Source organism: Embiotoca jacksoni, unplaced genomic scaffold (genome assembly GCF_022577435.1).
Source record: "Embiotoca jacksoni isolate LCO1_2020_lvr unplaced genomic scaffold, fEmbJac1.0.p SCAF_16, whole genome shotgun sequence".
NCBI lineage: Eukaryota > Metazoa > Chordata > Actinopteri > Embiotocidae > Embiotoca > Embiotoca jacksoni.
The window spans coordinates 805,183-821,311 of record NW_027185296.1 but is presented as its reverse complement, the minus strand read 5'-3'; the positions used below and the strand labels follow the sequence as shown (position 1 = coordinate 821,311).

General features: G+C 44.0%; 1 protein-coding gene across 5 annotated transcripts in view; it reads left to right on the top strand.

The window, feature by feature from the left end:
* Nucleotides 1-109: 109 nt before the first annotated feature.
* Nucleotides 110-16,129, top strand: part of ralgps2 (Ral GEF with PH domain and SH3 binding motif 2) — a 71,125-nt gene continuing 55,105 nt past the window's right edge. For 2 of the 5 annotated variants that reach the window (XM_069150046.1, XM_069150044.1), the window contains exon 1: nt 631-792. The gene's annotated coding sequence lies outside the window, so the exon portion shown is untranslated. Of the gene's footprint in view, nt 304-630; nt 793-4,481; nt 4,564-16,129 lie in introns of those variants that run through there. The other 3 variants (XM_069150043.1, XM_069150047.1, XM_069150045.1) reach the window with 3 other exon arrangements.

The following is a 16,129-nucleotide window of genomic DNA, read 5'->3' as shown; positions in this document are numbered from 1 at the left end:
ACGCTGCACTAAACAGCCCGTCGTTGATGTAGATATTGACAAAAAAAAAAAAAAAAGGGTAGGGTTGGGGGGGGGAATAAAGGACTGGAGTAAGCCGGTGTGTTTGAGGATGGTGGGCAGACTGGAAGCTCCGCCCGCTCCGCCGTGCGCCTCCTCATTCAAAACAGAACAGCTGTTGCGACGCGCATCGTCTTGTCCGGAGCGGTTAGCCTAAAAACGGCCCGCTTGTCTGCCGTCTTCTGATGAGATCCTCCGGAGTACCAGAAGAAGATAAAAGAAGAAAAAAAAAATCGACGCGCTTCGGTGAGTTTACAGCACCTTACCGAGGCCAACTTTGTGACCGTCGGCTGTACTATGTTGAACCCGCCCCCCCCCCCCCAAAAAAAAGCCGTCGAGTTAGCTAGCTCCGTTAAGCCCCGCGGACCGTTTGGGTGTGTTTGCATGTGGAGGATGCTCCCGTGTCAAAGTAAACCGCCATCCATCAGGAGGTGGGGACGAGGAGGTGGTGGTGGAGGTGGTGGAGGAGACGGGTGGTGCGACTGGGCTTCGTTTTTTTTTTTTGTATGTGTGCTGCAGACTTACGTGCAGCTCGGTGCAGCGGTGTGTTTTTATAGCCATTATTGTATGTTCTCCACCCACGTGAAGATGCGTTCACCTCCTCCCACCTCCTCCTCCCCCCACACACACACCGACCAAGAAGGAGCACCGAAGGAGTTTGATGTTGGTGCTCATATAATAAATCATGCGCTCCCTTTTCCGAGCTCACGAGTCGAGCTAGTGAGCGAGATTTGGGTGAGTTCAACACGAGCGGCTCGTACTTAGTTGTTGCTACACAGTTAGCTTTGCGTTTCAGGGCGGCAGGGAGTTTATGTCGACCCGGCTAGCAGGCGCTCTGCTCCGGATAGCTCATCGGCGGTGAAACACCCCCACCACCCTCCGCCTCTGCACAGCTACCCTCCGGGGAGTGCTTTTCTGGGTGTGGCGTGGGTTCACCCACGAACAATACAGCGAACAGCCGCGGTCTGTCCTAGTTAAGAGAATTGGCACAAAAGACCGATCGTGAGGGTATTTTTTTTTTTGAGTCTGGGGGGAAAAAAAAGGGCTGTCCAGTTTATTTATTTTATTTGTCGATGCCGTGATATTATTTAAAGGAGATAAAGTTTGTAAGTCTGAGAAACATCCCACCCGCGTCCAGCTGATCGAGCCTCCTCCTCGTATAAGGCCGTCGCGCATCACCAATAACACGGATTCATCACGCAAGTCTCAAAACTTGAAAACACGATTTTCGTGTCTTCACCAGTGAAGTTTAAAATAGGTTTTAAACAATCGGACTCGTCAGCATCAACATTTTTTTTTTAACACGTGACAACGTGCTTTTATAACTTTGGATATAGTGTATGTAATATTTTGATATATGTAATCTGTTGTATATGTGTTGTTTTCTCTCACGTGCCCAGGGACTGCACATGGTAGATAGTTTAGTCGCTAAATATGGTACAGAGCATCTTTTCTCTTTTTTATATTAATGCATTCATACATGGTCCCTGACATTAATAGATTTAACAAACTAAAGTATAGGTCTGCTACCTCCATTAATGTAATATAATTGGGGATCAATAATATCGGTCTAATTGAGTGAGTCTTCACTTAAATATAGTTTTTCTTGTAACTATTGTGTCAGACCATCTTGCAGTTTAAAAAGAATATGCAGCCTAAGCATTTATGAATCTTTAGACTGTAATTTAGCTGTTGCATCACAGCTGAGATGGAGGCACGTTGACTTCTAAATGAATCTGTGACTTTGGTAGTCTGATAGCGGTAGTCAGTGTAACATGCTACATCACACTTTGCTGAGAGCAAATGAAAATGTGGTTCACAGACGAGTGGGCTGCAGGCAGACTCCACTGGCTTTTCACCATTAAACAGACTTTTTATCTTCTTTTTTTTCCCCCTCTGCTCAAACCTCCTTTCCAACAAACTCTTTGCTCTCCCCCAACCCCTACCCCCCCCTTTTTTTTTTTTTTTTAAGAACTCTTAGGAATTTTCCATATCGATATTTAGCGTGGCTGTGTGGAGCTGCTGTTCTCAACACTTAACATATGACCCCGAGGTCACTTGTTCACACTCATGACTTGCGTGCCTTTACAGTCCTGTGGTGTCGTGTTATGCAGAAGAGACTGAAACAATCTCGTTTAGTCTCAGCAATCTTCTAGAACAGCTAAAGTGATGCACAATGTATTAATCCATTGGATAGGGAGGATAGTGGCAGTGACACCAGAACTGAGAGCATTGTTTTCCTGAGTGGTGCGATAATGCCACAGTTTAATGTTTTGCCCAAAAGAGGAAATTAAAACTAATTATTTCCAAATGCTGGAGATTGTCAGTCCTCCTTGTGTCAAAGAAGGAATCTGTGTGGAATTCATTTACTTTAGTGATTCAGACTGACTTAATTTTTCATTTTAATTTTTTATAGATCACCAGTGAAGGTTTTGCCTTGATGATGTGGTTGGTGGGTGTGAAGGGTGCATCGGAAACATCCCCCCCTCCCCCACCCACCCACCCACCAAGAAGTCCAAGTATTAGGGCTTAGCTGTTAATCCAATAAAATACAGTTGATTCAGTATTCTATCTTGCGTGGAGCTTTGTGCCGGTCCTAAGCAACACAACTCCCATCTGCATGCCTGTTTACAAAAGCAGTAATTAATAATTATTGTGTATTTTTGGAGTTGATCCTGCTCTTGGTCTCTCTTCCTGACTAAATAAAAACGGCATGTTGCATATCTGTTTCTTGCCAACAGAAACATTGCGAGCGCCTAGAGGTTTTGCTAATTACTTAGTTCTTGTTCTGTTTAAATTTTGCACGACAGCAGTTTCTATAGTCCACATGATCATATTTGCACAGATGCAACCCAACAAGCGAAACATAAGTCTTGCTGCAGTCAGAGTGAGAAAATCATTAAAGGATATACCTTCACAGATATCACCCATAGTACACATTGCAGTTTTGATCCCTGATGTGGACTCCCTTCCTGTGACGTAATTTGAGCCCCGGCTACATTGTTGGTACTCGGTAATGCTACATGCCACCGCCGCCTTCCTGGGCCAAGATAATCCCAGAGTTACCTCATGTATGCGGGCCCATCTGTTCGGCACCGCGATGTAACTGCTCTGTCTAAGGCCTGCAAATGTGATTAGTTGGAGATTACATCTGGGTGTGTGAAATGAAACTCCCTTCTCAGAAGCAGAGCCGTGTGTTTACGAGAGAAAGGGATAAAACACTGGGGGGCTTTCTGCGTCATCAAGTGCAAACATGGGTCTTTCTCAGATTGTGTGTCTCTGCTCCACATTACACCATGTTCATAACATGGTTTATGTAAAACATTCCTGGTTACAGCTTGTGTGTGTGTGTGTGTCCGTCCGTGTGTCCGGAACAATGATGGAGAGTGCAGCTTCGCGTTGGGCTTCCTTTCAGATTGAATAAACAGTCCTCCTTCTCGGTGCGATACATATTCTAGGAGCGTTTTGGTCGGCATTAAGCTTTCTTCCCTCGTGTGACCTCCAACCAGTGCTGTTGCTCAGTTGCCAGGGTAACTTTATGCGCGTGTCTGGCGCATCCATTCAGCACAGATGGACCTGCGAAGTCACATGTCGTCACACTCTTCCTCTGAACAACCCCCCCCACACACACACACACACACACCCTCACACACCCTCACACACACACGCACACACACGCACACACACGCACACACACACACACACACACACACACACACGCGCACACAGCCTCAGCTCTGTCACTTCTTCAAGTACAAATATTCGCGTGTTCACTTTCTACTTCGGTTTTTATGTCGACTCCACACGTCACTACCGGAGGTAATATAACGGGTCTCTGCACTTGACTAGTTGTTTTGGAACTCCGATGATAATACGATTGTGCGTTTGACAAAGACTTTTTATATATGAGGTGTTTCTAATGTTGCTGGCAGTTGGTTGAAGTAGGTGTCGCAAGATGTGAGCTCAGCTGACCGTGTGCATGACTGTGTGTCAGAAAAGATAAAAAAGACGTGGATATTGCACGCCCTGGCCTTTTCACCTGAAATCTCAGAAGCAGGCACCATGTTTCACTGTGTAGATTTAACAACATGCTGTTTTTTTTTTTTTGTGGTACAAAGAACAGCGCAACATTTGAGGAAGTATTGTTAAACCGTCCCCTCTTATTGTTTTGGCCACATGGTGCCTGGTGTGTTGTAATCCCAGCTCTCGTTTAGGAGAATTTCGAGGCCGCCGAGAGCAGTCGGACAGTGCTGAAGCAGAAACTGAACACGGAGGGTCACTCTTGACTGATGGCTGAATTTCTCTCTCTCTAACACACACACACACAGACACACACACACACACACACACACCCTGCTAAACACACGGCACAAGCGGCCGAGCAGTGGCAGGAGGCCCGGTGCCTTGAGAACATTTAAGCCTGAATTTAACTGCTGACGGGGAGTGGCTCACACATGAAGGGCTACACAGAGAGTGGACTGCTGCACACCCCTCTCTCCTTTCGAGGTCCCAGTTTCTTGTTTGTGTAACGTTGCTTTTACTTTCTCATTTACATTGCTTTCTTGTTGGGCGTGTGATCTGATGCTATTTTAGTCGTGCTTTGTTTCGACTGCGTTTCATTTTCCCAATCGTCGCACAGTATCACTTGCAATGCAGTGGACATATACAGCCTTCACTAACCGATAAAACGTACTGCTAGATCCACCTTTCTTCTTGACGGTTCGGGTTTTTTATAAATAGATCTTGTCTATTTTTTTTGGTGTCGATATGAGACCGGACTGTGAACTTTGTAACTTTTGGTGTGGGCAGTTTTTGATAATGAGGAAAGGCCACAGCTTGGTTACTTGAATAGTATAGGTTTGATACCCCACTTGTAGTCCATGGTTGTGTGCCAATGTGCTTGTCATCTTGCTGATCCTGGTTATTAATGTCTTGAGCATGTAGCTAGAAACGGGGTTAAATATACCACTGAGCACATGTGAGCTCATCTGGTATTTGAGATCATTGAGATGCTTTAACCTAACTCGTGAAACGCTCTTAATAAGTGCTATGTTTGCGTTTAGCGTTGGGCCGACTTGTCAAATAATTTGAGGAACCGCCGTGAAATGTTTCTGCTCGGTTCTTGGTCATATGACTGTGTCCCGTCTTGTCATGTAGTTCCTGCTAGTGTCGATACATAAGTGTAAAAGTTTTGCTGATTAGGCTTCCCCCATCAGCAAAATAATTCTCTTATTAATTCCTGTCAGCTGTTGTCAATGAGAATCTACAATCTTACAAATCGAAAGCCCGGACAAGAAAACCTGTTGCATAAATCGCCGTCACCGCTCACAAGTACCTTCACGTGTATTTTCATCTGTTTGCACATCCATATATACCTGTGTTTTTGCTGTTGTTGTAATCTATATATTTTAAGTCGGCAGCGATAGCTCAACTCACCCAGCTGGTGGGTGTTATGCAGTGTCGGTGTGTCACGGTTGTAGGTGTTCAAGGTCATAACATCAGGGGTCAAAGGTGCGTTCAGGGACAGAGCTGCAGTAAAAGGGCCCAGCCGTGAAGGCACGCAGAATGCCAGCTGTGAGGGTCTCGTTCCATGTGACACTTTGAGGCTGGTCTCAGGCTCTCGTCGCTGCTCTTACTGTACTGCACCAACGTGTTTGCCCATGTGGAGGTGGGCGATACGGCCCAAAAATAATATCAACACATGTCGGGGTATTTCTGTGATGAGGGAAATTCTTGATGATATGAGAACATAATGACACTTTTTTTTTTTTAAATTTTTTATAATTGCATAAAGAAGTTACAAAGCAACCAAACAAGTGTGATAGTTTTAGGTTCGCTGAAATGTAACAAGTTTGCCTTATTATATATTATATTCAGTAAAAACTAATATTAATGATTTGTTCATCTGATCTTTTGTAACCAAATGAGGCTGCTCCCATTTCTGGAACAGACTCCTCCACAATAGAGCACATTTGTTTCCATTAACATTATTACATTATGACTTTTTTTTTTATTACAAATTTCATTGTAGTGAAATGATGTGGCACACCCCTGCGTTCTCAGGTGTTTAGAGTAAGATGAGTGTTGACTCTATTATGGTGCCCTCTTCCACAAATAGAGAACAAGGACTCGGACTAATATCCTCCCCCCCCCGGCTGACTTGAACGTAAACCGACAGACGCCTCACCCTTCCACTTCCCCTGCATTCTGTCCTGAGCTCAGAACGGCATCATTGCCGGAGACAAGTCTTTGTGATCTCGCAGCACAGCCTCATCTATCCGTCTAAACCCCGAGTGTTTTGGCTCGGGAGCGAAACCGAGAGCCGAGCCTTGGCTACGTCATGAAAACCTGTGAACTTGGTCCTGAACCCGACCAAAGACAATAGATCAGATACAGACAAACATGATTCCAGCTCGGTTCTCTTTAATGCGCTCTCCTCTGTTTGCTTTCTTCTGCTCCCAGCGCGTTCCTTTGTACCTTTCCCTCCCCGAACAGACAAGGCTCTCAGGTTCACAGTGGGCGCTTTGACCTCAAGCACACTGTGAATATAAGGCCTTATCCTCCCCACTTGTTCTGCTCTTCGCCTTTCTGACCATCCAGCACCTCTTTGATAAATTATCGCTGATGATTCACGTCTCAAGGCAGACGTGTTTCTCCGTGTCATCTCAAAGAATCCATTTAGATTTGTGTGACTGAGACGATCTGTTTCCTGTCGCCTTTGTCAGGTTTTCCCACCGGTTAGGTCTCGACTTGCAATCAGGGACTTGCATGCACATGCCTACAATTACACACTTCACAACTGTCAATATGGGTATTGTTAAGTCACTTCATGCATGCATTTTGTTTCTGCTGAACTTATTTCACATTGGTGTAGAAATATTTTTAATAATATGAAATTATATTCGAAAAATAATTTGATTTCAATTTTGTTTGTGTTCGTATGTGAAAAGATAACTTGAAGGTTTATTTGGTTTCCTTTTGTCTTTTAGTTAGAATCTGACTAAAGTAGGAGGGTTGCAGGGATTTTGGGAGAGAAGAGGGAGGGTGACATTGCCGCTGGAAACAATGTCTCCTATTTTTAGTCAATTGATGAATGTTTAGTAGCACATAGATCCTGTCTGTGCTCGTCCTCCGAGGGAACGGAGGCTCGGACCGATTGTGTCACTGCAACTCGGGCACTTCGTATTGTGTGTGTGTGTGTGTGTGTGTGTGTGTGTGTGTGTGTGTGTGTGTGGACAAGTGTAGCCCGTGGCCATGCTGCTCTGTGGGAGAGGAGTATCAGAAAAGGGGTGTGAGGGGCTCATTCAGGGAGAGCGGGGATGTGTGTGGGGGGTGGGGAGATTGAAAAGATACAGCTGTTTCTCCGGTCTCAGCTGTTGCTCTTCTTCCGTTTGATGCAGGCTCGGTTTCCCTCTCTCTCTCTCTCTCTCTCTCACACACACACACACACACACACACACACACACACACACACACACACACACACAGGAAGAAGCACACAGTGTAACATTGTTCTGCCTTGTGAGAGAAAGATGAAAGAATCAATCTTTCTTAGCTGCTATCAGATGGGAATAGTACTCTATATAAGTAAGAGAGAGAGAGTCATGGCCAGATAAGGCAAAAAATCTGCCTCTGCTCTTTTTTTTTCTTTTTATTTGTATCTCTCATTGCTGTTCAGTTTTATTTTTCAGCTTTTTCCCCTCTTGTGTTTTGCATGACGACTGTGTGTGTGTGTGTGTGTGTCGGTGTCGGTGTCATGTTTAATTCTCCGATGTGACCTCCGACCTCGTGAACTCTCAGCGCAAACAGCTGTGTGTGTAGGCACAGTTCATATCCCTCTCAGACCAGAATCAGGTGACAGTACCCGGTGTAGTTTTGGCTCCCGTGCTTGAACACGGGTGTCGGTAGTTGACACGCTTTGATCTCGCACGTATCCATACGCTTGTCCCTCGCCGCTTTAATTCTCCCTCTCAGTAGCACTGCCCTTTATGTTTTTTAGGTGTAACGAACTGTTTTCATCAGGCCCTGGAGACAGGGCAGTGCCATGTTAGGGGAAGTCATGCGTGTAGCACTGGTGTGTAAGCGTGTGTTAAGCTGTATGGGAAGCCTCTTAACTTAGTCTTGCTCAGTTAAGCAAGTTCAAAGTAACTTGAGATTGTGGATCAAACCGCTCAGAAAGTTGAACTTGAGGCCTGCCTTACGGACATTACATGACTGTACGGACATTAGTCTGACAATTGCTATCTTACAGACTGTTTGCTTTCAAAGACTCTGCAGAGTCTGACTTTCAAGTTGGTGCACTGCTCTTTTGGGTCAGGCATCTGAGCAGAGTAGGCCAATCTAAGAGAGGACAGAGGGAAGAGGAGGAGGAAGAGGAGGAGGAGGAGGAAGAGGAGGTCATTGTAACAGACTGTAGAGTTTACTGTTGTTTACTGGGGAGTGGATGACTTCAGGGACTGTACTTAAAACGCTGACAGACAATACAGTACAGCAGAGCAGCGCTCCTGTTTTTTTTTCTTTCTCAGTAGAGCAGCTGCCCTGATTTAGTCTCGTCTCATTCTGACTCATAAAACTACCTCTTGAAAGTAAGTAACAAGTTTAACTGTAAATTTAAACTTTGGCCTGGAAGAAAAAAAAAAAGAAAAAAAAAGGAACCAGGGTGCCGCAAGATGGGTACAACATGTGCAACGGGTCTATAATGAAATGAGTGTTTGGTGGAGAAACATTAAGAACTCGTGTCCTTTTGCTTGATGGGAGCAGCCTCCTGCTTTCGGTGTTCGTCGATAACTCCCCACCTTAGCCAGTTTCCTGTGTCTGGATATACAGACAGTGTCAAGTCCGGAAAGAAGGTATTGTTGTGACAGTGGGTGTTTGTGTGTATGTTTGCGCTCGCATAATTGTACTTGTTTGTCATGTTGCAGCATGCAATGTCTCTGAAAATCAAAAGCTCACCCTAAAGCCCAGAGGGCCCAACCGGTATCCAGTCCTGGGAAAGGCTGTGTGCGTGTTTCTCTCTGTGACAGTCGCACAGATAATTTGCGGGGCATAATAAGGCTTTAAAGTCTGACTTCAGTGGTCACATTAGGCTAGACTAAAACCTTTTGTAGCTGCTGGTAATATCAATATGTTTCAATAAAAAGGGTTAGAAATGATTCTTTCAGTCACTGTCATGTTCAAGACATCAGTAGGAGATGACATGTGACACGTAGCTAGTAGAAGTCAACAGCAATACTCAGGTCGGCCGTGGTGTTTAAATGATGTTTAGTTGGTACTAAGGGACCACCGGCCTGAATTGTTGTTACAAAGCAAGCTGGATTCGTGCTCTCATATTATTTATGCTAAATTCTAACTCTGTGCCATCTGAGACTCATCAGACCAGGAAACTTGTTTTTTGTTTTGTTTGTAGTCTTCTGCTGCTCAGTTTCCTGTTCTTAGCTGACAGGAGTAGCACCTGGTGTGGTCCTCTGCTGCTGCAGCCCATCTGCTTCAAGGTTCCACCTGTTGTCTAGTCAGAGATGCGCTTCTGCATACCTGAGATGTAATGAGCAGTTATTTGAGTCACTTGCTTTTTTTATCAGTTCAAACCAGTCTGGCCATTGTTCTCTGAACTCTCCCATCAGCAAGGCATTTTTTGCTTTCTTACCGTTCTCTATAAACCCTCGAGATGGTTGTGTGTAAAAGTCCGAGGAGACCAGCAGTTTCTGAAATACTCGCGCCCGCCTTTCTGGGAGTAACAACCAGGTCACGTTCAAAGTCACTAAAATCCTCTCTCTTCCCCCTTCTGAAGCTTAGTTTGAGCTTCAGTAGATGCTCTTGACCGTGCCTACATGCCTAAATGGGTTTTATCGGCACATGATTGGCTAATTAGATATTTGCTTTAATGATCAGCTAAGCGCGTGTACCTAATAAAGTGACCAGTGAGCTTTCAAATAGGCTTTCATGCTTGTTGCAGCAGAAAACGCACCCTCAAATTCAATACATTTTTTTTTTTTTTTTTTTTTAAATGCCAATATTTTTATATGCAGAATACATATAAAAATACTGTGATCCTGTCTGTTAATTTCACCCAATGATGACCCGAAGGTTGCACAGAGCCACTAAGTTCGGGATTTTTTTTTCATTAGACATCTGTGATCGATCCAAAAGCGGTTTAATTACATTATGTCAATAAGTTAACGGGTGAAGAGCAGGTCTTTCTCTCTTTGTGTGTGTGTGTGTGTGTGTGTGTGTGTGTGTGTGTGTGTGTGTGTGTGTGTGTGTGTGTGTGTGTGTGTGTGTGTGTGTGTGTGTGTGTGAGTGAGTGAGTGTGTGTGAGTGAGTGAGTGAGTGAGACGGTGAACAGAAATCCCCCGCTTGCTTTTTGGTTACAACTCTTCACTCAACCTTAAACATTTGATTACTGATGTTACTGATCACTTTCAAAGGGAAACTCAATGTAGAAAGAAAGGCCTGGCAGTACAGCAACACAGCAGACACGCTGGCACTGTTCACACACACACACACACACACACACACACACACACACACACACACACACACACACACACACACACACGCTGTCAAGGTGAAAACATCCGACACCTCCTCAGCACAGGAACACTTTCCCTCTCAAAGTGAGGAGGCAGAAAAATATACGCAAAATATCACAGACTTTAGTTTTCTATTGAAGATGACTGCTGATGTAATTAATCAAAGCCTCTCGTCTTGAGTCTGCTGGCTCCTGCAGTTGTAATTGGATCATCTTTGTGCCACTCGTCTGTTGAGGTGTCGGATGGACGTGTCTGCTGTGCAGATGTGAACCTGGTGCACGTCGCAGGAGTCTGATGACATTTATCTCTTGTTTACACACCTGCACGCACGTTAGCCTACATTCTCAGAGTCTCTATTTCACATAAGATTGTGACGGCTTCACCAATACAGCCGATATGCACCGCTACTTTTAGCCTGCAGGAGCGTTTGCTCGGTCTCCACGAGGCGGTTTTACTGCTGTGGGTTAGACTCTTGCCAATCCTCAGAGACTCATAGAGGAAGACATAGAGATCGTATCAGTTTCCTCTAAACATTACGGCGCTGACTGACTGCTCGGTTGCCCTGTATTGTTAGCCTGCCCTTTCCTTTTTAATAGTCTGTGCAGGGAATGATCACAGACAACAGCGCTGCTTCCAGCCATGCACTTCCTCTGCCTCCTCGCCCCCCCCCCCACCCGTTCCCCTCCTTTAGCCCTACTCATCTGTCACCACGCTCAAGTCGCTCAGGCCTTCGGCCTCAGAGTTGAACTTGGGCTTGGGCCGCCTGCCTGCTCCCATTTGGCCCACAAATCAGGCTAAAGCCAGCACACGCGCAGACATGGACGTACACACAAACTGTAGGCCAATGCTGTGTCCACACGTGACAGCCTGCTGCTCTGAGGCCCTGCCACATGCCACTACTCACAAGCTTGGCAGCGTAGCCTCTTTTCAGTTCACTTGATGGTTAAGCAGATACTCCTGTCGAGAGCTGTCAGACCTTATATCTGCTCCTATTTCACTGGCTGCTCCTAAATGTACATTTAAAGCTGGTCTGCAGCAAAGCTTTTAACAGTAGGTGTTATCTGGTTCTGTGAGAGTCATACATACCGAGTGTGTCTGTGCCACGGTGGGTGGGTGGAGGGGGAGGGTGGGTGGGTGGATGTGCCAGGAGAAAAGACAGAAGCAGGGACAGGCCTGAGCAGCCTGTCTGTAAAGCCTGAGCTCTAATTATCAACCCGTAGAGCTGTAGGGATCGAGGGAGAAGAGGAGGAAGAGCGAGGGAGGCAAGTGCATCTAAAAAAAGCATAATCACACCCCACAGAGCAAGCTTCTGCTACAACACCGATTTAGAACTAGTGGAATTTCACAAACGGGGCATCTCTCTAAACTAGGTTTAGTTGTGTTCGTGCGCGTTAAATGAAGGGACTTATTAACATGCATCACATCTTTTACTTGTTGCTGTGAACTGAGCAGACTAAGAATCAGCTGACCCGCATTTCACTACAAAGGATAATCAGCCAGCTAACAGACCCGATGACTATTTTTTTATTGTCCGTGTGATTTGAATAGTTTACCTTTGGAAATGGAAAATAAAGCTCTCGTTATACGTCAGGACTAATTACATAAACGTGGGCAGTGTTCACGACCAAGCTGATGACGAGACTCATATGATTTCTTTGTCTGCTTTTGCTACTTAGGGAATCATCTAAAAGATCTTGTAGCAACAGCATACACAATAAAATGACTCAAAGCATAAAGACATGCATTTATAATTTATTATTTAATGTATCAAGCTCATCCACTGCACACAGCTACCAGCTGCATTTGTACATTATGTACCCATGTCAGCAAAACTTGATTAATAGCTTAAGTTGCTAGCAGTATTGCAAATGACACGGAGACAGCCGTTTTATTATGGGAGGTCACAAGCGATGGAATCACCCCGCAATACGATATCATCACAATACTTAGCTCATTTTTGCCATTTCAAACACTTTGCGATATCCGAGTATTGTTATAACACATATTACAATATATAGTACTTGATTTTTTTTTTAATTTTTTTTTTTTATTATTATTTTTTTAAACTGAAAATGATGTACCTACAGACAATAAATACTTTTTTTTTTTTTTAATCTCAGAATAAAGTTATCAATCTGTTCATCTCACTTCAGTCATTTTTGTTGCAGCAGAATTGGATTGTCAAGCAAATGTCGTAGATGCTGCATGCGCATGACTAACTTATTTTCTTGCGTGATTAAAATGTCAACACTATTGTTAATATATTGATACATTATTGCCATGCAAAATATTACACTGCAACAATTTCTTACGATTATTTCAGAAATTATTACTCGTGTATATGATATTCATAAATTTACATGCAGCTGCATGGTTTAGAGTATGTGTATCTTTTTTTTTTTTTTAATTCAAATCTAGGCACTGGTGATGAAAAAGAGGTAAAGAGAGACTTGGCTCAGATTTAATTGGGCTTCATATAAGTGGATTGCATTGTTATGGATGCATCTAACCAAGGACATTAAGGGCAAGACATGCAGCAATTTTGAGAACATACTACACATGAACAAGCGCAAATGTATTTTCAGGTGCGAAGTTTGATAATTGTCACATTCCTGTGCTTTTATCTCTTACCTTTTTTTGATGATCCACTTTGCCCTTGGGTGCCCTGATTTCCCCACTACACCATGCTCATTTCCAGGCAGAAACATACCTAAATATTCATGAACTGATGGCTCAGTATGTTAGATGGTACAGCACTGTCGGCTCACTGGCAGGATGGAGGAAGTCTGTCTTGGTGTCACTGGGTTCCTTGCTTATTGATTTCCTTAAAAATGCTCTTATTGTGAAATGATATGGCTCCGCTAGATTATTTTCTTCTTGTCTCTGATTGATTAGATCTATTATGCAGGCATCTTGTCTGGAAGGATGAGTGTATTTGGGATGTGGAATTGTCTTCTCACTTCCTCTTGGTTGCACTTTTTGTGTTAATGGAGCCTAATTCATTAAGCAGCAGGGATACCAGCATGCAGTAAAAGCTGTGTTGCAAACTATGGGACTCCAAAAAATTGTAAACCTCTTCTCTGTGTGTGTAGGCATGAAAATTAAAAAACAAAACAAAAACAAACAAAAAACACCCTCTTCTTGGAAGGACAGCTGCATACGCCTTCTGCAAAAACTGAGTTGGAGGAAATGGTGCACTGGGCTTTTATGTACAGATGAAAATGTTTGTGCATGTGGAGTTGTGACAGTTTTTGCTTTCCCTCTTACCTTCCTGCACATATCGCCGTGAAAACATTCCCTCTTCTCCGCTCCTGACTGCTTCAAACTGCTGTGGAGCTGCCGCCGTTCACCTTATTGACCTTCAGGACGGTCTGAACATCAGCGGCATGTTAAGTGATGGTGTGAAGGGGGCTGTTAGTCATGTTCCCTCGACGACAACACAAACGCATGCAGACACACACACACACACACACCATTGTCCCTCCGCAGGCAGTGCCACTAACCTCTGCTTGAACAGCCAACCTGCTGAGTGAAAGCAGTATATATCGAGCTGCTGTGACATGCAGCTGTTACTGTGTGTATGTGCTCAGCCCTGCTCCCTCTTGGCTCCGGATCAATAGTGTTGCTCGCAGGAGGCTTGATGAGAGAAAGTGAGAAGCGTGGTCAAGTCTTCAGCAGCATTGCGTTAACGAAATGGCAGCGACTATAGCTTTCTGGTGATAAATGGCTTAGAAAAATATGCCACTAAAGTTGGATGTAAAAATTGCCCTTTTTGTTATCGTCAAACGGCACTAAAAAAATGAAATACAGGCGCACATTTCACATCTTGCAGCTATCCTTCTTCTTTGAAATGTTGTAGGTACAAGATGGTAAATGGGTTTATCTCCCAACTTGTTTACAGCTGTAGCCCCAGACTAATGTGGCAATGCGGCGTACTACAGTAAATAAATGGTGGAAAAAAAAAACAAGTTGCCTGAAAGATAACGGCTTCGACTTTGACGGTGTGAATGCTCTTCGGGTGCATATCTCTCTGTATACCGTCTGTACTAAAGAGGAGACAGAGGCACAGCTTAATGGGCTGTCACATCCCTCACTGCTCAGCTCAACACACTGACCCAGTTCAGCTGCCTGACTTTGGTGCATTTGCGGCATGCTTTTCAAATGCATCAACCCCTGCTTCTTCTGCGAGGCGAAACAGAAATCATGTGTACGTGCGTTATACAGCCAGTGGCAAAAAGAATGCACTGCAAGTTTCATCATAAAGCACAGTAGAGCCGTAATAATAATAATAAAAAAAAAAAGACGTGCATTGTGCAGCGAAAAGGCCGAGACTCTTGCATGTACGCCGCTGACAATGACGAGATCTCTTGAGTGTTGCTGTGAGGGAGAAGGACATTTGCGCTGCTCTCGCACAGAGTGAGAGCAGATTTAGAAGCGAGGCTGGCGGGGCTGTTGGGTGTCAAAGACGAGGCTTGCAGTGCTGCAGGCAGCGACTGGCAGAGTGGTCACAACTGTTGTGTTTCTGCCGAATGCCACACACAAGTCTCACATGTGTGTACCTTTTATTCACAGTCTCACAGGACTCTTGAGACCTTTCCCTAATCACACCGTTCTGTACCGGGACCAACAAGCTCAGTCCATCCTGCACACGTGCAGCACTCGACACGCTAAGCAGCCGCTCCAAGAGTTGTTCTGTGAATGTTGTCATCACAAATACTTGATTTCACAGCAGCGTTTCTCAAAAATTGGAATGCAATTCGAGGAATTTTAGCAGAAATTGGCAAATCGTGGGGTAAAAAAATGTATTCTCTTTTTTTTTTTTTTTTTTTTTTTAACCCGAGAGTCACACACAATCATGTGCTATGGTAATAACCATACTGCACATCCCACATCTAATTATAATAATAATGATAATAATAATAAAAAAAACCCAATATAATTTATCCATGGGGTCAAAGTTACAAAACTATTCCCGAGTCAACAGACAGACTGTGACTGTAATATGAAATACATTGGCTACATGTAAATTATGTTAATTCAACACTTTCTGGACATACAAAAAGGATGCAACAATTGAACAAGTAATAAAACTCATGTAATATACCACATACTGTATGATTAGACTGATGCAGGGAAAAGCAACGTTTGGTTGTCTAATTCTCAGGATAAGGCATTTCCCATAAACCCCGTCGCTATTCTGGTCGGCTGTCATTTAGTCTGGCTTGATGATGATTTTGGTTTTGGTTTTGATAAACCAAGTTTTATTTGGAAAGGTTTTGTTTGTGCTGTAATGCCTTCAGCAGAGCTTCTGTTTAGTAACTTTAATGTGCAGAAATCGTGGGAACTTGCAAGCTCCTGCAATTATTTCTTGGAATTTGCATCTATTATTGTAGTTGCTAAATTTTGGAGTTTTCTGGACAAACTAACTAATTCTTCTTGTTTCTGTCTGTGGTAGTTTGCGCCTCACATTGCGACAGAGAAGAAGTAGTAAGTAAACATGTATACACAGCAAAGTCAATTAGATTAGCAGTCTGGGGCACAGT